This window comes from Oncorhynchus keta, unplaced genomic scaffold (genome assembly GCF_023373465.1).
Source record: "Oncorhynchus keta strain PuntledgeMale-10-30-2019 unplaced genomic scaffold, Oket_V2 Un_contig_29918_pilon_pilon, whole genome shotgun sequence".
NCBI lineage: Eukaryota > Metazoa > Chordata > Actinopteri > Salmoniformes > Salmonidae > Oncorhynchus > Oncorhynchus keta.
This window is the reverse complement of record NW_026286791.1, coordinates 15,480-36,519: the sequence shown is the minus strand read 5'-3', so window position 1 is coordinate 36,519 and position 21,040 is coordinate 15,480. Positions and strand designations below refer to the sequence as shown.

Here is a 21,040-nt window from a genome sequence, read left to right as displayed (position 1 = left end):
TTACTGCCCCCTGGAGGGTGTTGTCTGAACAGGTATAAAGACAAGGTTGGTGATTTACTGCCCCCTGGAGGGTGTTGTCTGAACAGGTATAAAGACAAGGTTGGTGATTTACTGCCCCCTGGAGGGTGTTGTCTGAACAGGTATAAAGACAAGGTTGCTGATTTACTGCCCCCCTGGAGGGTGTTGTCTGAACAGGTATAAAGACAAGGTTGGTGATTTACTGGCACCTGCAGTTATGTAATGTTAGTCTAGTATAATTCATTGGCTGATCAGTCCTACTGACCTGGATGGAATTCTGTAATCCTTTCCTGACCGATAGCAAGCACCAGCCACTTCTTGACTACTTCAAAATGGTGTAGTCCTCAATGGCTCGCTCTGCCCATGCTTAAACCGGCTTCGTGGCACAAGAGCCGTCTATCCTAGTCTATGGTGTTGAGGATGCTACCAATGGTGGCACGTCAGCCTGGTAAAACCTGACTGAACGCTAGCCTGCGCTCACCTTTAGATCTTCAACATGGCTAGGCTGATAGAGATCTTCATGGCTAGGCTGATAGAGATCTTCATGGCTAGGCTGATAGAGCACCTTCAACATGGCTAGGCTGATAGAGATCTTCAACATGGCTAGGCTGATAGAGCACCTTCAACATGGCTAGGCTGATAGAGATCTTCATGGCTAGGCTGATAGAGATCTTCATGGCTAGGCTGATAGAGCACCTTCAACATGGCTGATATAACAGAGTTAGATGACCAAAGTTAATGATGCCTTCTTGGACTATAATGTGTTTAAACTACAGCAATACAGTAGGATGTTCTTACTAGTAGAAGTCTTGAATGATGAATGAACTATCCATGAGTAATCCACGTGGAGATTGAAGCTGTGTTTTATAGTTGTAAGTGGAAATGTTGATATTTGGGTATGACAGACAGCCACGTATGTTGCTCAGAGGGTAGTGGTTATGAACTCAGACAGCTGAGTATGTTGCTCAGAGGGTAGTGGTTATGAACTCAGACAGCTGAGTATGTTGCTCAGAGGGTAGTGGTTATGAACTCAGACAGCTGAGTATGTTGCTCAGAGGGTAGTGGTTATGAACTCAGACAGCTGAGTATGTTGCTCAGAGGGTAGTGGTTATGAACTCAGACAGCTGAGTATGTTGCTCAGAGGGTAGTGGTTATGAACTCAGACAGCTGAGTATGTTGCTCAGAGGGTAGTGGTTATGAACTCAGACAGCTGAGTATGTTGCTCAGAGGGTAGTGGTTATGAACTCAGACAGCTGAGTATGTTGCTCAGAGGGTAGTGGTTATGAACTCAGACAGCTGAGTATGTTGCTCAGAGGGTAGTGGTTATGAACTCAGACAGCTGAGTATGTTGCTCAGAGGGTAGTGGTTATGAACTCAGACAGCTGAGTATGTTGCTCAGAGGGTAGTGGTTATGAACTCGACAGCTGAGTATGTTGCTCAGAGGGTAGTGGTTATGAACTCAGACAGCTGAGTATGTTGCTCAGAGGGTAGTGGATATGAACTCAGACAGCTGAGTATGTTGCTCAGAGGGTAGTGGTTATGAACTCAGACAGCTGAGTATGTTGCTCAGAGGGTAGTGGTTATGAACTCAGACAGCTGAGTATGTTGCTCAGAGGGTAGTGGTTATGAACTCAGACAGCTGAGTATGTTGCTCAGAGGGTAGTGGTTATGAACTCAGACAGCTGAGTATGTTGCTCAGAGGGTAGTGGTTATGAACTCAGACAGCTGAGTATGTTGCTCAGAGGGTAGTGGTTATGAACTCGGACAGCTGAGTATGTTGCTCAGAGGGTAGTGGTTATGAACTCAGACAGCTGAGTATGTTGCTCAGAGGGTAGTGGTTATGAACTCAGACAGCTGAGTATGTTGCCTAGAGGGTAGTGGTTATGAACTCAGACAGCTGAGTATGTTGCTCAGAGGGTAGTGGTTATGAACTCGGACAGCTGAGTATGTTGCTCAGAGGGGAGTCCAGATTTACGTTTGTTTATGTGACGGCCTTACCTGTGAATGACTGACTAGGGCTGCAAAATTCGGCCAAATTTCCCACATATTCCATAAATCAGTGTTAGAAGATTCACGGAACCAAGCGGGAATAAGCAAGAAATCCAACATTCCAACCAGGAATTCTAGAAATCCATTTATTTAAAAAAACATTTTTAAGTTACCAGAGTTTTTCAAACCTGTGAATGTGGTTTATAATCTCAGGGGTTTTAACCCCTACAAGATGAGTGTTTAACATATTGTATATGGTGGCACAAGTGTAACAGAGGTTATTTGGCTCGGATAAACCAGTGGTTCACTACCAAGTAATGTACTCCATGCTGTGCCCTCTATCCCCTCATGAGTCTTTGACCAGTAAGCCTGTGGTCTCATGAGTCTTTGACCAGTAAGTCTGTGGTCTCATGAGTCTTTGACCAGTAAGTCTGTGGTCTCATGACTCTTTGACCAGTAAGCCTGTGGTCTCATGAGTCTTTGACCAGTAAGCCTGTGGTCTCATGAGTCTTTGACCAGTAAGCCTGTGGTCTCATGAGTCTTTGACCAGTAAGCCTGTGGTCTCATGAGTCTTTGACCAGTAAGTCTGTGGTCTCATGAGTCTTTGACCAGTAAGTCTGTGGTCTCATGACTCTTTGACCAGTAAGCCTGTGGTCTCATGACTCTTTGACCAGTAAGCCTGTGGTCTCATGAGTCTTTGACCAGTAAGCCTGTGGTCTCATGAGTCTTTGACCAGTAAGCCTGTGGTCTCATGAGTCTTTGACCAGTAAGTCTGTGGTCTCATGAGTCTTTGACCAGTAAGCCTGTGGTCTCATGAGTCTTTGACCAGTAAGCCTGTGGTCTCATGAGTCTTTGACCAGTAAGCCTGTGGTCTCATGACTCTTTGACCAGTCAGCCTGTGGTCTCATGAGTCTTTGACCAGTAAGCCTGTGGTCTCATGAGTCTTTGACCAGTAAGCCTGTGGTCTCTGTGAATAACATTGCCTGAGATCTGAAGACTCGCGTTAGCACCCTAGGGTAATGCCTTGTCTTTAACTCAGCGGGCTAACACAGTCTCTGAAGGCGCTCAATGGCCTGGGTATGTGGGTTTGAATACCTGGTTTATCATTCTCACCCTTATGTTTTGGGTGTTTGTTGGTTCGTTCTGTGATGACAGGCTTGTGTCTTAAATATCAACACATTCCCTATATAGGGCCCTACTTTTTTCCCCCAGTTAGAAGTAAAGGGCATACTACTCAGTCATAGGAGCCAGTCAAACGTAGGATGCTATATAGGGAATAGGGTGCCATTTATGGACGCACTCAAATACTGTCACACCTATATTGATGATATTGTCGCTTATATCCTGTTGGGTGAAGCTTTGTGCCTTTACTCTGAGACCACAGTGTGGTCTGACCTTATTAAAGATGTCTCTGTAGCTGGGACCTCAGTGTGGTCTGACCTTATTAAAGATGTCTCTGTAGCTGGGACCTTTAGTGTGGTCTGACCTTATTAAAGATGTCTCTGTAGCTGGGACCTCAGTGTGGTCTGACCTTATTAAAGATGTCTGTGTAGCTGGGACCTCAGTGTGGTCTGACCTTATTAAAGATGTCTCTGTAGCTGGGACCTCAGTGTGGTCTGACCTTATTAAAGATGTCTCTGTGTAGCTGGGACCTCAGTGTGGTCTGACCTTATTAAAGATGTCTCTGTGTAGCTGGGACCTCAGTGTGGTCTAACCTTATTAAAGATGTCTCTGTTTAGCTGGGACCTCAGTGTAGTCTGACCTTATTAAATATGTCTCTGTGTAGCTGGGACCTCAGTGTGGTCTAACCTTATTAAAGATGTCTCTGAGCTGGGACCTCAGTGTGGTCTGACCTTATTAAAGATGTCTCTGTGTAGCTGGGACCTCAGTGTGGTCTGACCTTATTAAAGATGTCTCTGTGTAGCTGGGACCTCAGTGTGGTCTGACCTTATTAAAGATGTCTCTGTAGCTGGGACCTCAGTGTGGTCTGACCTTATTAAAGATGTCTCTGTGTAGCTGGGACCTCAGTGTGGTCTGACCTTATTAAAGATGTCTCTGTGTAGCTGGGACCTCAGTGTGGTCTAACCTTATTAAAGATGTCTCTGTGTAGCTGGGACCTCAGTGTGGTCTGACCTTATTAAAGATGTCTCTGTGTAGCTGGGACCTCAGTGTGGTCTGACCTTATTAAAGATGTCTCTGTGTAGCTGGGACCTCAGTGTGGTCTGACCTTATTAAAGATGTCTCTGTGTAGCTGGGACCTCAGTGTGGTCTGACCTTATTAAAGATGTCTCTGTGTAGCTGGGACCTCAGTGTGGTCTAACCTTATTAAAGATGTCTCTGTGTAGCTGGGACCTCAGTGTGGTCTGACCTTATTAAAGATGTCTCTGTGTAGCTGGGACCTCAGTGTGGTCTGACCTTATTAAAGATGTCTCTGTGTAGCTGGGACCACAGTGTGGTCTGACCTTATTAAATATGTCTCTTTCTACTGCTCAGGTACCGGTAATACACCTCAGCCCATTCAGTTCTAGCCAATGATATAGCGTCAACGCCAAACAAACTAACATTTAGCCCCAACTACCCTCCTCCCTAGGTCCTAGGCAAATGTAGTAGATCTGAAAGTGTTGGATAGACGGGAGTGGCAACGCAATATGATAAAGAACACTTCCACCTTGTCCTCTGATGAGGCTAGGTGAAGTATTCACCATGTTTATACCTATCCAATCCTTACAGATTTACCAAGTTCCCAGAGCTAGGTGCTCAGTGGAAGAGATGAATAATATCAGTTGGCTGCTCAGTTCAGCTCAGTACTTTTGCCATCCAGGAGTATAAAAAGTTACCAAAGCTGTTTCAATTTAGGAAGTAAACTGAAATACACTTGTTTTTTTAAATTGAGAGACAAATTGGAACGTCCGTTTATTTCCAGGATTGATTGAAATGGAACTGAGCCCAACTATGAAAGAATGACTGAATTGAAATGGAACTGAGCCCAACTCTGAAAGTAACCTTGTTCTGTGATGAGGGATGACATATGATTACTTAAAGGAAACGTGTTTTATGTTACAAAATACATGTAAGGGTTGATTCACTTGCTTTGGGTTCTTACTTTTTCCCTATATGGTACTAGTAATAATATAGGATGTAAGAAAATAGAATGTTGAGTGTGTTTATAATGGGAGTGGATGCCGACGTGTGACTGTTACTGCTTGTTGCTCAGGGGGTAGAATGTATGAAGCAATATCATTTGAAACATTTCTAACTCAGTGTGGATGGGGGTGTGTCTTGTTTCTGTGAATCAGAAAGTCACAGAGATGGGACACCCAATGAGATGTCATGTTGTTGCTTTGTGTAGCCACTCGCAAGCTTCTGTACTAAAATGTACACATTTAGTTTTCCCCATGAAATATGTTTCATCCTGGGATGCCTCTTCCTGTATCTAATAAGTCATGTTGGGTTAAATGTGTCTCTGACCCAACTGTCCTCAATAAAACTGACTTGGTGAAAGATGTGTTTTTTTTTTGTTGCTGTTGAACAAAATCCACAGACAAGAACACACGATTGTGGTGATTTGAAAATAGTTTATAGCATTTAAAATGTATATGTAGGTGTTTTCACAAACAATTCAGCCTAATAACCCTTGACACTGAATGATACTAAAAGCCATGTAAACTATTGTAGCCTGGGCACCAGTCTGTCTGTGTCCTGTAGACTATTGTAGCCTGGGTACCAGTCTGTCTGTGTCCTGTATGATTGTAGCCTGTGCACCAGTCTGTCTGTGTCCTGTAGACTATTGTAGCCTGGGTACCAGTCTGTCTGTGTCCTTTAGGATTGTAGCCTGGGCACCAGTCTGTCTGTGTCCTGTAGGATTGTAGCCTGGGCACCAGTCTGTCTGTGTCCTTTAGGATTGTAGCCTGGGCACCAGTCTGTCTGTGTCCTGTAGGATTGTAGCCTGGGCACCAGTCTGTCTGTGTCCTGTAGGATTGTAGCCTGGGCACCAGTCTGTCTGTGTCCTTTAGGATTGTAGCCTGGGTACCAGTCTGTCTGTGTCCTGTAGGATTGTAGCCTGGGCACCAGTCTGTCTGTGTCCTGTAGGATTGTAGCCTGGGCACCAGTCTGTCTGTGTCCTTTAATTGTAGCCTGGGTACCAGTCTGTCTGTGTCCTGTAGGATTGTAGCCTGGGTACCAGTCTGTCTGTGTCCTGTGGATTGTAGCCTGGGCACCAGTCTGTCTGTGTCCTGTAGGATTGTAGCCTGGGCACCAGTCTGTCTGTGTCCTGTAGACTATTGTAGCCTGGGCACCAGTCTGTCTGTGTCCTGTAGGATTGTAGCCTGGGCACCAGTCTGTCTGTGTCCTGTAGGATTGTAGCCTGGGCACCAGTCTGTCTGTGTCCTTTAGGATTGTAGCCTGGGTACCAGTCTGTCTGTGTCCTGTAGGATTGTAGCCTGGGCACCAGTCTGTCTGTGTCCTGTAGGATTGTAGCCTGGGCACCAGTCTGTCTGTGTCCTTTAGGATTGTAGCCTGGGTACCAGTCTGTCTGTGTCCTGTAGGATTGTAGCCTGGGCACCAGTCTGTCTGTGTCCTGTAGGATTGTAGCCTGGGCACCAGTCTGTCTGTGTCCTTTAGGATTGTAGCCTGGGCACCAGTCTGTCTGTGTCCTTTAGGATTGTAGCCTGGGCACCAGTCTGTCTGTGTCCTTTAGGATTGTAGCCTGGGCACCAGTCTGTCTGTCATGAGTTGACATGATGGCACAAACAGATCTGGGATGAGGCTAGTATGATTGTGGAATATAATTTGATGTGAACCTAAAATTAACGTAGATCATAACAGTAGTAGTAGGGCTGTAGTGTGTGTGTGTGTGTGTGTGTGCGTCAGTAAGGAACTCATTATGAATGAAAAACAAAGACCCAGCACACAGCCTGATATCTGATTAAATATCTTTAGACAGTATTGTCCCTGGGTTTACTCTATATCAACTCAATTCACATTAAATACCCAGATTAAAGAATTAGTTTAACTGCTTGAAAATATAATTCAATAAATAAAAGTAGAGAGAAAAACGATATTTAAGCTATAACTTCAGATATATATTATGACTTCTGCAATAAGCTATAACTTCAGATATATATTATGACATCTGCAATAAGCTATAACTTCAATTTAAAACAGCTCACACTGTACTTTGACATTTTGGTGACACAATCAAAGCTATTGTCACAGACAGGTGAGGCATAAAAAGGGGGTGGGGTATAAGAACTTCAGTCGGGATGGAAGGGGAGGGGGAGGAGCAAAGGAGGAAGGGAAGGGGAGGGAAGAAGGGAGGAGCAAAGGAGGAAGGGGAGGGAAGAAGGGAGGAGCAAAGGAGGAAGGGGAGGGAAGAAGGGAGGAGCAAAGGAGGAAGGGAAGGGGAGGGAAGAAGGAAGGAGCAAAGGAGGAAGGGGAGGGGAGGGAAGAAGGGAGGAGCAAAGGAAGGGAGGGGAGGAGCAAAGGAGGAAGGGAAGGGGAGGGAAGAAGGAAGGAGCAAAGGAGGAAGGGGAGGGAAGAAGGGAGGAGCAAAGGAGGAAGGGGAGGGAAGAAGGGAGGAGAAAAAGGAGGAAGGGAAGGGGAGGGAAGAAGGGAGGAACAAAGGAGGAAGGGGAGGGAAGAAGGGAGGAGCAAAGGAGGAAGGGGAGGGAAGAAGGGAGGAGCAAAGGAGGAAGGGGAGGGAAGAAGGGAGGAGCAAAAGGAGGAAGGGAAGGGGAGGGAAGAAGGGAGGAGCAAAGGAGGAAGGGAAGGGAAGAAGGGAGGAGCAAAGGAGGAAGGGAAGGGGAGGGAAGAAGGGAGGAGCAAAGGAAGGGGAGGGGAGGAGCAAAGGAGGAAGGGAAGGGGAGGGAAGAAGGAAGGAGCAAAGGAGGAAGGGGAGGGAAGAAGGGAGGAGCAAAGGAGGAAGGGGAGGGAAGAAGGGAGGAGCAAAGGAGGAAGGGGAGGGAAGAAGTAAGGAGCAAAGGAGGAAGGGGAGGGAAGAAGGGAGGAGCAAAGGAGGAAGGGAAGGGGAGGGAAGAAGGGAGGATAAAAGGAAGAAGGGAAGGGGGAGGAAGAAGGGAGGAGAAAAGGAAGGGAAGGGGAGGGAAGAAGGGAGGAGAAAAAGGAGGAAGGGAAGGGGAGGGAAGAAGGGAGGAGAAAAGGAGGAAGGGGAGGGAAGAAGGGAGGAAGGGAAGGGGAGGGAAGAAGGGAGGAGAAAAGGAAGGGAAGGGGAGGGAAGAAGGGAGGAGAAAAGGAAGAAGGGATGGGGAGGGAAGAAGGGATGGGGAGGGAAGAAGGGAGGGAAAAAGGGAGAAGTGGAAGGAGGGAAAGATAAAAGGAGGAATGGAAGGAGAGGGAATGAGGGAGGGATAAAAGACAGGAAATGGAAAGATGTATTGGGGGAAGTCAGGGAAGGACAGGAAGAAGGAAGGACCGTGTTTAAAAGGAGGGGTGAGACTTTGTCCCTCTACTCTTCCGGCAGGGTTCCGCTGATGTCCTCTGGAGGCGGGGTGGACGAGAACAGAGGCTCCTCCTCTTCTGGAACGTTGTTTGTGTTCTCAGAATTCCCACCATTCCCTTCATTATCCCCAGCTCTGCTCCTCCGGCTCCCGGTCCGACTGAGGCTGACATTCCCAACGCTCCCCACGCGTCGAGGACTGCTGCTGAAAGATGACTCCCCTCCTCCTCGCCTGGGAAGGACGGGAATGTCGGGGAAATAATGGAATTAGAGGCAGAGGGAAGAGGCAGGATAGAAGGCCGTATTGGAGGAAGAGAAGGAAAAAGTTAGAATTTAAAGAGGGAAGAAGAAGAGATGCCAGAATCAGACAGAGAGGAAATTAGTTAAGTTAGAGGTATAGTTGGTTTCCAGAGCCATGTAAGAAACATATGTGTCTGGATGGTTAGACCTTAAACACTGTTGGAAGAAGAACTGGAAGAAAAGGCTAATATATAGGTTAGAGGTGAAGACAGAGGATGAATGAGAGACCAAGGGTTAGCTAAAGGCTGAGGAGTTTAAGTTGAGGAAGTGATTGAGGAAGAGTTTGAGGAAGAATTTAAGGAAGAATTTGAGGAAGAGTTTGAGGAAGGCTTTAAGGAAGAATTTGAGGAAGAGTTTGAGGAAGGCTTTAAGGAAGAATTTGAGGAAGAGTTTGAGGAAGGCTTTAAGGAAGAGTTTGAGGAAGAATTTGAGGAAGAGTTTGAGGAAGGCTTTAAGGAAGAATTTGAGGAAGAGTTTGAGGAAGAATTTGAGGAAGAGTTTAAGTAAGAATTCGAGGAAGAGTCTGAGGAAGAATTCGAGGAAGATTTTGAGGAAGAGTTTGAGGAAGAATTTAAGGAAGATTTTGAGGAAGAGTTTAAGGAAGAATTTGAGGAAGAGTCTGAGGAAGAATTCGAGGAAGAGTTTAAGGAAGATTTTGAGGAAGAGTTTAAGGAAGAATTTGAGGAAGAGTCTGAGGAAGAGTTTGAGGCAGGCTTTAAGGAAGAATTGGAGGAAGAGTTTAAGGAAGACTTTGAGGAAGAGTTTAAGGAAGACTTTGAGGAAGAGTTTGAGAAAGTGTCATCAAAAAAACTTAGTTGAATTAGCTGCAGAGTTGCTGTAGATTCCCAAGTCAAGTAATGATGTGAGTATTAAGTTGATTGCCGAAGTAAAGATGACTCAGCGAGAGGCAGACAGAGAAGCGTTTGAGGGCAAGTTAATATCTAAAGGACAGGTTTGAAGAGGTGTCAGAGACAGAAGAGGAAGAGGAAGAGGAAGAACATCAACATCATAAATGGTCTTGTTTTGGCTGGTCTTCAGTCAGGTGCAGAGTTATATTGTCTACTATATACAGGTCAGGTGTAGTGTCATATTGTCTACTATATACAGGCCAGGTGTAGTGTTATATTGTCTACTATATACAGGCCAGGTGTAGTGTTGTATTGTCTACTATATACAGGCCAGGTGTAGTGTTATATTGTCTACTATATACAGGTCAGGTGCAGAGTTATATTGTCTACTATATACAGGTCAGGTGTAGTGTCATATTGTCTACTATATACAGGCCAGGTGTAGTGTTATATTGTCTACTATATACAGGCCAGGTGTAGTGTTATATTGTCTACTATATACAGGCCAGGTGCAGAGTTATATTGTCTACTATATACAGGCCAGGTGTAGTGTTGTATTGTCTACTATATACAGGCCAGGTGTAGTGTTATATTGTCTACTATATACAGGCCAGGTGTAGTGTTATATTGTCTACTATATACAGGCCAGGTGTAGTGTTGTATTGTCTACTATATACAGGTCAGGTGTAGTGTTATATTGTCTACTATATACAGGCCAGGTGTAGTGTTGTATTGTCTACTATATACAGGTCAGGTGTAGTGTTGTATTGTCTACTATATACAGGTCAGGTGTAGTGTTATATTGTCTACTATATACAGGCCAGGTGTAGTGTTGTATTGTCTACTATATACAGGTCAGGTGTAGTGTTATATTGTCTACTATATACAGGTCAGGTGTAGTGTTATATTGTCTACTATATACAGGCCAGGTGTAGTGTTATATTGTCTACTATATACAGGCCAGGTGTAGTGTTGTATTGTCTACTATATACAGGCCAGGTGTAGTGTTATATTGTCTACTATATACAGGCCAGGTGTAGTGTTATATTGTCTACTATATACAGGCCAGGTGTAGTGTTGTATTGTCTACTATATACAGGCCAGGTGTAGTGTTATATTGTCTACTATATACAGGTCAGGTGTAGTGTTATATTGTCTACTATATACAGGTCAGGTGTAGTGTTGTATTGTCTACTATATACAGGCCAGGTGTAGTGTTGTATTGTCTACTATATACAGGCCAGGTGTAGTGTTATATTGTCTACTATATACAGGCCAGGTGTAGTGTTATATTGTCTACTATATACAGGCCAGGTGTAGTGTTATATTGTCTACTATATACAGGTCAGGTGTAGTGTTGTATTGTCTACTATATACAGGCCAGGTGTAGTGTTATATTGTCTACTATATACAGGCCAGGTGTAGTGTTGTATTGTCTACTATATACAGGTCAGGTGTAGTGTTGTATTGTCTACTATATACAGGTCAGGTGTAGTGTTGTATTGTCTACTATATACAGGCCAGGTGTAGTGTTATATTGTCTACTATATACAGGTCAGGTGTAGTGTTATATTGTCTACTATATACAGGCCAGGTGTAGTGTTATATTGTCTACTATATACAGGCCAGGTGTAGTGTTATATTGTCTACTATATACAGGTCAGGTGTAGTGTTATATTGTCTACTATATACAGGTCAGGTGTAGTGTTGTATTGTCTACTATATACAGGTCAGGTGTAGTGTTGTATTGTCTACTATATACAGGCCAGGTGTAGTGTTATATTGTCTACTATATACAGGCCAGGTGTAGTGTTATATTGTCTACTATATACAGGCCAGGTGTAGTGTTATATTGTCTACTATATACAGGCCAGGTGTAGTGTTGTATTGTCTACTATATACAGGCCAGGTGTAGTGTTGTATTGTCTACTATATACAGGTCAGGTGTAGTGTTATATTGTCTACTATATACAGGTCAGGTGTAGTGTTGTATTGTCTACTATATACAGGCCAGGTGTAGTGTTATATTGTCTACTATATACAGGCCAGGTGTAGTGTTATATAGTCTACTATATACAGGCCAGGTGTAGTGTTATATTGTCTACTATATACAGGCCAGGTGTAGTGTTATATTGTCTACTATATACAGGCCAGGTGTAGTGTTATATTGTCTACTATATACAGGTCAGGTGTAGTGTTATATTGTCTACTATATACAGGTCAGGTGTAGTGTTATATTGTCTACTATATACAGGCCAGGTGTAGTGTTGTATTGTCTACTATATACAGGTCAGGTGTAGTGTTATATTGTCTACTATATACAGGCCAGGTGTAGTGTTATATTGTCTACTATATACAGGCCAGGTGTAGTGTTGTATTGTCTACTATATACAGGCCAGGTGTAGTGTTGTATTGTCTACTATATACAGGTCAGGTGTAGTGTTATATTGTCTACTATATACAGGTCAGGTGTAGTGTTGTATTGTCTACTATATACAGGCCAGGTGTAGTGTTATATTGTCTACTATATACAGGCCAGGTGTAGTGTTATATTGTCTACTATATACAGGCCAGGTGTAGTGTTATATTGTCTACTATATACAGGCCAGGTGTAGTGTTATATAGTCTACTATATACAGGCCAGGTGTAGTGTTATATTGTCTACTATATACAGGTCAGGTGTAGTGTTATATTGTCTACTATATACAGGTCAGGTGTAGTGTTATATTGTCTACTATATACAGGCCAGGTGTAGTGTTGTATTGTCTACTATATACAGGTCAGGTGTAGTGTTATATTGTCTACTATATACAGGTCAGGTGTAGTGTTATATTGTCTACTATATACAGGCCAGGTGTAGTGTTATATTGTCTACTATATACAGGCCAGGTGTAGTGTTGTATTGTCTACTATATACAGGCCAGGTGTAGTGTTGTATTGTCTACTATATACAGGCCAGGTGTAGTGTTATATTGTCTACTATATACAGGCCAGGTGTAGTGTTGTATTGTCTACTATATACAGGCCAGGTGTAGTGTTATATTGTCTACTATATACAGGTCAGGTGTAGTGTTATATTGTCTACTATATACAGGTCAGGTGTAGTGTTGTATTGTCTACTATATACAGGCCAGGTGTAGTGTTGTATTGTCTACTATATACAGGCCAGGTGTAGTGTTATATTGTCTACTATATACAGGCCAGGTGTAGTGTTATATTGTCTACTATATACAGGCCAGGTGTAGTGTTATATTGTCTACTATATACAGGTCAGGTGTAGTGTTGTATTGTCTACTATATACAGGCCAGGTGTAGTGTTATATTGTCTACTATATACAGGCCAGGTGTAGTGTTGTATTGTCTACTATATACAGGTCAGGTGTAGTGTTGTATTGTCTACTATATACAGGTCAGGTGTAGTGTTGTATTGTCTACGATATACAGGCCAGGTGTAGTGTTATATTGTCTACTATATACAGGTCAGGTGTAGTGTTATATTGTCTACTATATACAGGCCAGGTGTAGTGTTATATTGTCTACTATATACAGGCCAGGTGTAGTGTTATATTGTGTACTATATACAGGTCAGGTGTAGTGTTATATTGTCTACTATATACAGGTCAGGTGTAGTGTTGTATTGTCTACTATATACAGGTCAGGTGTAGTGTTGTATTGTCTACTATATACAGGCCAGGTGTAGTGTTATATTGTCTACTATATACAGGCCAGGTGTAGTGTTATATTGTCTACTATATACAGGCCAGGTGTAGTGTTATATTGTCTACTATATACAGGCCAGGTGTAGTGTTGTATTGTCTACTATATACAGGCCAGGTGTAGTGTTGTATTGTCTACTATATACAGGTCAGGTGTAGTGTTATATTGTCTACTATATACAGGTCAGGTGTAGTGTTGTATTGTCTACTATATACAGGCCAGGTGTAGTGTTATATTGTCTACTATATACAGGCCAGGTGTAGTGTTATATAGTCTACTATATACAGGCCAGGTGTAGTGTTATATTGTCTACTATATACAGGCCAGGTGTAGTGTTATATAGTCTACTATATACAGGCCAGGTGTAGTGTTATATTGTCTACTATATACAGGTCAGGTGTAGTGTTATATTGTCTACTATATACAGGTCAGGTGTAGTGTTATATTGTCTACTATATACAGGCCAGGTGTAGAGTTATATTGTCTACTATATACAGGTCAGGTGTAGTGTTATATTGTCTACTATATACAGGTCAGGTGTAGTGTTGTATTGTCTACTATATACAGGCCAGGTGTAGTGTTATATTGTCTACTATATACAGGCCAGGTGTAGTGTTGTATTGTCTACTATATACAGGTCAGGTGTAGTGTGTTGTATTTAATTGACAACGTTCTTATCCCTTGCTAGCTAGCTAACTACTGCTAACTGCTGCTAACTACTGCTAACTTACACGTTGACCCCACCGCTTGCGTCGTGTGCCACCAGCGTTGCAAAATAAATGTACACATACATGTTATTCAATCATTTAATCCAAACTGCTTGCGAGCGTCAACTAGCGTCTGCGTAGCGTCAACTAGCATCTGCGTAGCGTCAACTAGCGTCTGCGTAGCGTCAACTAGCGTCTGCGTAGCGTCAACCAGCGTCAACTAGCGTCTGCGTAGCGTCAACTAGCGTCTGCGTAGCATCAACTAGCATCTGCATAGCGTCAACTAGCGTCTGCTTGGTGTCAACTAGCGTCTGCGTAGTGTCAACTAGCGTCTGCGTAGCGTCAACTAGCGTCTGCGCAGCGTCACATAGCGTCAACTGGCGTCTGCGTAGCGTCAACTAGCGTCTGCGTAGTGCCAACTAGCGTCCGTGTAGCGTCAACTAGCACCTGCGTAGCGTCAACTAGCGTCTGCGTAGCGTCAACTAGCGTCTGCGTAGCGTCAACTAGCGTCTGCGTAGCATCAACTAGCGTCTGCGTAGCCAGGCACTAATAGAACTTGGTTCTATTTTTGACGCTTAAAGCGCTGCAAGTCCCGCCTCTCCCATCTCCTCATTGGTTTTTAGCAGCATATACCCACGTGGGTGATTGAAAGATGAACCTGAGGTCCACACTCCAGTCCAGTTGGTGGTGGTAATGCACCTTAAAGTTGGTTGCCAACCACCATATAAAGTCCAGAAGAAGAAGAAGACGGAAGGAGGAGAGATTCTGGCTAGACACAAACTCGGTTTACCCTTTTATCTGTGGATTAATAGTCAGAGTAGAGGACCTTGTACATTTCAGGTAAAATAACAACTCAATGTCTATATCCCAGGACAAATTAGCAACAACAAGCTAGCTAGCTAAATTGCCAATGAATGTTTCATGCGTCTCGACCTGTCTCCAAATGAATGTAGTTGGTTCAGAGTGTGTTTTTGATATTTCAACCTGCGTGTCCTGGCCACGTCGCGTGTGGATAGACAAAACAAAAAAAACATGCACACGATAGCGCACGTGCGCGCCCGGTCTCGTCAGCATGTTACAGTCACGTCCAACTGTGCAGCCAGATTAACAGCAACAGTAGCTGCATTTGTTTTAAGCTGTTTTTCTAGTGACATGTATTTGTATACATCCATAACAACGAGCTAATGAGGCGAGAATTCACCTGGCATAGAACATGTGCTCTCTCTCTCTCACACTGTTGTTCAGAGGAGCTAGCTAACAACACCGCTAACACGATCACTTCAAATGGAAAGAGCTGCATTTCTACTATGGCCGTAACCCTGTAAAACAACTTCACAGCACCTACCTGGTGTAAAAACATCATCTCGAGGTGGACTTCAGTGTGATGTCTGCATAGTGTTGTATTTAGCCAGGCGGAATAACCTGTGTGTACCTGAGTTTGCTCTTTAGGGCCGACACCTCCCTACTGAGGGCGTCGTTGGCCTCGGAGGCTTCGTCCAGTTCTCTCTGTAACTTCCTGCGTCCCGCGGCAACCCGTTGAGACTCCTCCTCCGCCTCCTCAAGCTGACGCTTCAGCTGCTTCACACGCACGTTAGCCTTCTCCGCCTAGTCACACACACACACACACACACACACACACACACACACACACACACACACACACACACACACACACAAACACACACACACACACACACACACACACACACACACATAAGGGTAGGAAGCCAAAAAGCAAACTCAAAAATAGTATGTGTGTGTGTGTGTTACCTGGTCCTTGTACTGCTCTGCCTGTTTCCTGTCTTCCTCCATCTGGATGGTCAGATCCTTCAGTTTCTTCTCTTTCTGACGCGTTGCTTTAGCGTTGGTCTGTCTCTCTCTGGACACACACACACACACACACACACACACACACACACACACACACACACACACACACACACACACAAACACAGAACCTTACAGCTGTCTCTCTCTGGACTCACACAACAAACTAGAACCTTACAGCTGTCTCTCTCTGGACACACACAACAAACTAGAACCTTACAGCTGTCTCTCTCACACACACACACAGCACAACACACACAGAACCTTACAGCTGTCTCTCTCTGGACACACACAACAACAAACTAGAACCTAACAGCTGTCTCTCTCTGGACACACACAAACAAACTAGAACCTAACAGCTGTCTCTCTCTGGACACACAACAACAAACTAGAACCTTACAGCTGTCTCTCTCTGGACACACACAACAAACCAGAACCTTACAGCTGTCTCTCTCTGAACCTAACAGACACACACAACAAACTAGAACCTTACAGCTGTCTCTCTCTGGACACACACAACAAACCAGAACATTACAGCTGTCTCTCTCTGGACACACAACAAACTAGAACCTAACAGCTGTCTCTCTCTGGACACACACAACAACAAACTAGAACCTAACAGCTGTCTCTCTCTGGACACACACAACAAACTAGAACCTAACAGCTGTCTCTCTCTGGACACACACAACAAACTAGAACCTAACAGCTGTCTCTCTCTGGACACACACAACAAACCAGAACCTTACAGCTGTCTCTCTCTGGACACACACAACAACAAACTAGAACCTTACAGCTGTCTCTCTCTGGACACACACAACAACAAACTAGAACCTTACAGCTGTCTCTCTCTGGACACACACAACAAACTAGAACCTTACAGCTGTCTCTCTCTGGACACACACAACAAACTAGAACCTAACAGCTGTCTCTCTCTGGACACACACAACAAACTAGAACCTAACAGCTGTCTCTCTCTGGACACACACAACAAACTAGAACCTAACAGCTGTCTCTCTCTGGACACACACAACAAACTAGAACCTTACAGCTGTCTCTCTCTGGACACACACAACAAACTAGAACCTTACAGCTGTCTCTCTCTGGACACACAACAAACTAGAACCTTACAGCTGTCTCTCTCTGGACACACACAACAAACTAGAACCTTACAGCTGTCTCTCTCTGGACACACACAACAAACTAGAACCTTACAGCTGTCTCTCTCTGGACACACACAACAACTGTAATAGAACCTGCACAAAATAGAACCTTACAGCTGTCTCTCTCTGGACACACACAACAAACTAGAACCTCCAACTGTCTCTCTCTGGACACACACAACAAACTAGAACCTAACAGCTGTCTCTCTCTGGACACACACAACAAACTAGAACCTAACAGCTGTCTCTCTCTGGACACACACAACAAACTAGAACCTAACAGCTGTCTCTCTCTGGACACACACAACAAACTAGAACCTTATAGCTGTCTCTCTCTGGACACACACAATAAACTTGAACCTAACAGCTGATATATATTTTATTTAACCTTTCTTTAGGCAGGGAGTCCCATTGATGTCCTCTACCAACAATCTGAATAGTCAGAAAGGTACCAATGCATCCAACTGTAATGATCCAACTGTAATAATACTGCACTATCCATTCCATCACTATAGTATTACTATTATTATATTATTATTATATATATTATTATTATTATTATTATATTATTATTATTATTATTATTATTATATTATCACTATAGTATTACTATTGGGCTTATACACTCACCGGACAGTTTATTAGGTACATCCATCTAGTACCTGGTCCAGTTTATTAGGTACACCCATCCAGTACCAGGTCCAGTTTATTAGGTACACCATCTAGTGCCAGGTCCAGTTTATTAGGTACACCCATCTAGTACCTGGCCCAGTTTATTAGGTACATCCATCTAGTACCAGGTCCAGTTTATTAGGTACACCCATCTAGTACCAGGTCCAGTTTATTAGGTACACCATCTAGTGCCAGGTCCAGTTTATTAGGTACACCCATCTAGTACCTGGCCCAGTTTATTAGGTACATCCATCTAGTACCAGGTCCAGTTTATTAGGTACACCCATCTAGTACCAGGTCCAGTTTATTAGGTACACCATCTAGTGCCAGGTCCAGTTTATTAGGTACACCCATCTAGTACCTGGCCCAGTTTATTAGGTACATCCATCTAGTACCAGGTCCAGTTTATTAGGTACACCCATCCAGTACCAGGTCCAGTTTATTAGGTACACCCATCTAGTACCCGGACAGTTTATTAGGTACACCCATCTAGTACCAGGTCCAGTTTATTAGGTACACCATCTAGTGCCAGGTCCAGTTTATTGGCTACACCCATCTAATACCAGGTCCAGTTTATTAGGTACACCCATCTAGTACCCGGACAGGTTATTAGGTACACTCATCTAGTACCAGGTCCAGTTTATTTTCGGTATAGTCATCAGTTTATTAGGTACACCCATCTAGTACAGGGTCGGACCTTCCTTTGCCTCCAGAACAGCTTGAATTCTTCGGGGCATTCTACAAGTTGTCGAAAAACTTTTCTGCAGATTGGACGGCGGTACACTCATACTGGGAACAGTCAGTTCCATCTCATCGCAAAGATATTCTATTGGGTTGAGGTCTGGGGACTGACCTGGAGACTGACCTGGGGACTGATCTGGGGACTGGTCTGGGGACTGGTCTGGGGACTGACCTGGGGACTGGTCTGGGGATTCATCTGGGGACTGGTCTGGGGATTCATCTGGGGACTGGTCTGGGGACTGATCTGGGGACTGGTCTGGGGACTGGTCTGGGGACTGACCTGGGGACTGGTCTGGGGATTCATCTGGGGACTGGTCTGGGGATTCATCTGGGGACTGGTCTGGGGATTCATCTGGGGACCGGTCTGGGGACTGACCTGGGGACTGATCTGGCCACTCAAGTAAACTGAACTCGCTGTCATTTTCCAGGCGATGTTTTCCCACTTCTCTATTGTAGTGGATCACTTATCCACAGGAGCCGCTTCTTCCTGTTTGTAGCAGATGGGAGGGGAACCCGGTGCGGTCGTCTGCTGCAACAGCCCATCCGTGACAGAGATCGATGAGATGTGCATTCGCGAGATGCCGTTCTGCACACCACTGTTGTACAGCGCCGTTATTTGCCTGTTTGTGTCCCGTCTGTTGGATTGCACGATTGTTGCCGTTCTCCTTCGACCCCTCCACCTCGCTCGAAGTCGCTTAGGTCACTGGTTTTACCCATTCTAAAGTTCAATCGAACAGTAACTGAATGCCTTGATGCCTGTCTGCCTCTTTTATATAGCAATCCACGGCCACGCGGCCTTCTGTAGGAAGGATACGTTTTTGGTGTACCTAATAAACTGTCCAGAGAGTGTATATTTACCTACCTTGCCTGTTGCATTGAGATCAAGTTCTTTATGTAGTTCATCATGACCATGTGAGTAAGAACTACATTTCCCATCATCCTCTCCTGACCCCACCTGTTCTCCAGCCAGAGCTGTTCCTGTCTCCTCCTCTCCTCCTCCCCCTCTCCTGTCCTTACCTGTTCTCCAGCCCTCTCCTTCCTCTCCTCCCCCTCTCCTGTCCTTACCTGTTCTCCAGCTCCAGCTGCTCCTCCAGCTGGTGTAGTTTGGCCTCCAGGGCGGCGATGGAGGATTTGAACTTTGACCTTCCCTGACCCTCCATCTCCTGTAGCTTGACCTTCAGATCCTTGTTCTGCCTCTCGAGCTGCTGTCTGGCGCCCTCACTGCTCTGGGAGGAACTACGCTCAGCCTGCAGCTCACTGCTCAACTGATCCACCTAGGGGGAAAGGATAGAGAGACGCACACATCATCACTTTAAAGAGGGGGTCATGGGAGGAAGAGGTTAAGACCAGGGGGAAGAGACAGGAGATTCCTTCTGGTCTGACAGTAAAGGGAAGAGGTAGGGAGACAGTAAAGGGAAGAGGTAGGGAGACAGTAAAGGGAGACAGTAAAGGGAAGAGGTATGGAGTAAAGGGAGACAGTAAAGACAGTAAAGGGAAGAGGTAGGGAGACAGTAAAGGGAAGAGGTAGGGAGACAGTAAAGGGAAGAGGTAGGGAGACAGTAAAGGGAAGAGGTAGGGAGACAGTAAAGGAAGACAGTAAAGGGAAGAGGTATGGAGACAGTAAAGGGAGACAGTAAAAGAGGAAGGGAGACAGTTAAGGGAAGAGGTATGGAGACAGTAAAGGGAGACAGTAAAGGGAAGAGGTATAGAGACAGTAAAGGGAGACAGTAAAGGGAAGAGGTATGGAGACAGTAAAGGGAAGAGGTAGGGAGACAGTAAAGGGAAGATGTAGGGAGACAGTAAAGGGAGACAGTAAAGGGAAGAGGTATGGAGACAGTAAAGGGAGACAGTAAAGGGAAGAGGTCGGGAGACAGTAAAGGGAAGAGGTATGGAGACAGTAAAGGGAGAGAGTATAGGGAGACAGTAAAGGGAAGAGGTAGGGAGACAGTAAAGGGAAGAGGTAGGGAGACAGTAAAGGGAAGAGGTAGGGAGACAGTAAAGGGAAGAGGTAGGGAGACAGTAAAGGGAAGAGGTAGGGAGACAGTACAGGGAAGAGGTATGGAGACAGTAAAGGGAGACAGTAAAGGGAAGATGTAGGGAGACAGTAAAGGGAAGAGGTATGGAGACAGTAAAGGGAGACAGTAAAGGGAAGAGGTAGGGAGACAGTAAAGGGAAGAGGTAGGGAGACAGTAAAGGGAAGAGGTAGGGAAGTCACTCGTCTCTTGGTCTGCTCCTCCTCCCTTCACACTACCTAGTGCATACTCCCCTCCCCGTAAACCCTACCTAAAGCACACTCCCCTCCCACCTACACACTACCTAGTGTATACTCCCCTCCTCTCCTACCTGTTGCTGTGTCTTCCGGAGGCGGTCGTGGAGGTTCTCCATGTTGGCCTGCTCCTCCTCCAGCTCTTCCTCTAGCTGGCTGATCTTAGCCTCCAGACGGCGCTTCTCATCGGACATCATAGACCTGAGAAGAGGAGGAGAGATGAAGAGGAGAGGAGGAGGATGGAGGATAGGAGGAGGAGGAGAAGAAGAGGAGGAGGAGCAGATGAGCAGAGACTTACAGTATAAATGTCAATAGTCTGCACTGAATTGAATGGGAGAAAC

The 21,040-nt window shown here is 44.8% G+C and overlaps 4 long non-coding RNA genes and 1 pseudogene across 39 annotated transcripts; 2 read left to right on the top strand and 3 right to left on the bottom strand.

Annotated features, from left to right (window-relative positions):
- Positions 1–1,443: 1,443 nt before the first annotated feature.
- Positions 1,444–4,619, bottom strand: LOC127923499 (uncharacterized). 33 transcript variants are annotated; one of them, XR_008114529.1, is made up of 4 exons: positions 4,470–4,619; positions 3,845–4,422; positions 3,568–3,800; positions 1,444–3,476 (listed from the first exon to the last, which is right to left on the bottom strand). It is a non-coding gene; the product is annotated as an uncharacterized LOC127923499 (long non-coding RNA). The 33 variants fall into 33 exon arrangements; XR_008114516.1 differs by having other exon boundaries at positions 3,845–3,954; positions 4,000–4,598; XR_008114538.1 differs by having other exon boundaries at positions 3,568–3,706; positions 3,845–3,954; positions 4,000–4,598.
- Positions 4,620–7,209: 2,590 nt separating this feature from the next.
- The window catches only part of LOC127923503 (myosin heavy chain, embryonic smooth muscle isoform-like), a 29,176-nt pseudogene continuing 15,345 nt past the window's right edge, over positions 7,210–21,040 (bottom strand).
- LOC127923500 (uncharacterized) lies at positions 10,210–13,454 on the top strand. The gene is made up of 5 exons (XR_008114548.1): positions 10,210–10,398; positions 11,029–11,303; positions 11,654–11,938; positions 12,499–13,023; positions 13,409–13,454. It is a non-coding gene; the product is annotated as an uncharacterized LOC127923500 (long non-coding RNA).
- LOC127923501 (uncharacterized) lies at positions 16,131–17,094 on the bottom strand. Of its 4 annotated transcripts, none has more exons than XR_008114551.1 (3): positions 16,984–17,094; positions 16,602–16,943; positions 16,131–16,169 (listed from the first exon to the last, which is right to left on the bottom strand). It is a non-coding gene; the product is annotated as an uncharacterized LOC127923501 (long non-coding RNA). The 4 variants fall into 4 exon arrangements; XR_008114552.1 differs by lacking the exon at positions 16,131–16,169 and adding an exon at positions 16,217–16,255; XR_008114549.1 differs by lacking the exon at positions 16,131–16,169 and adding an exon at positions 16,385–16,559.
- LOC127923502 (uncharacterized) lies at positions 17,758–18,533 on the top strand. The gene is made up of 3 exons (XR_008114553.1): positions 17,758–18,070; positions 18,105–18,171; positions 18,363–18,533. It is a non-coding gene; the product is annotated as an uncharacterized LOC127923502 (long non-coding RNA).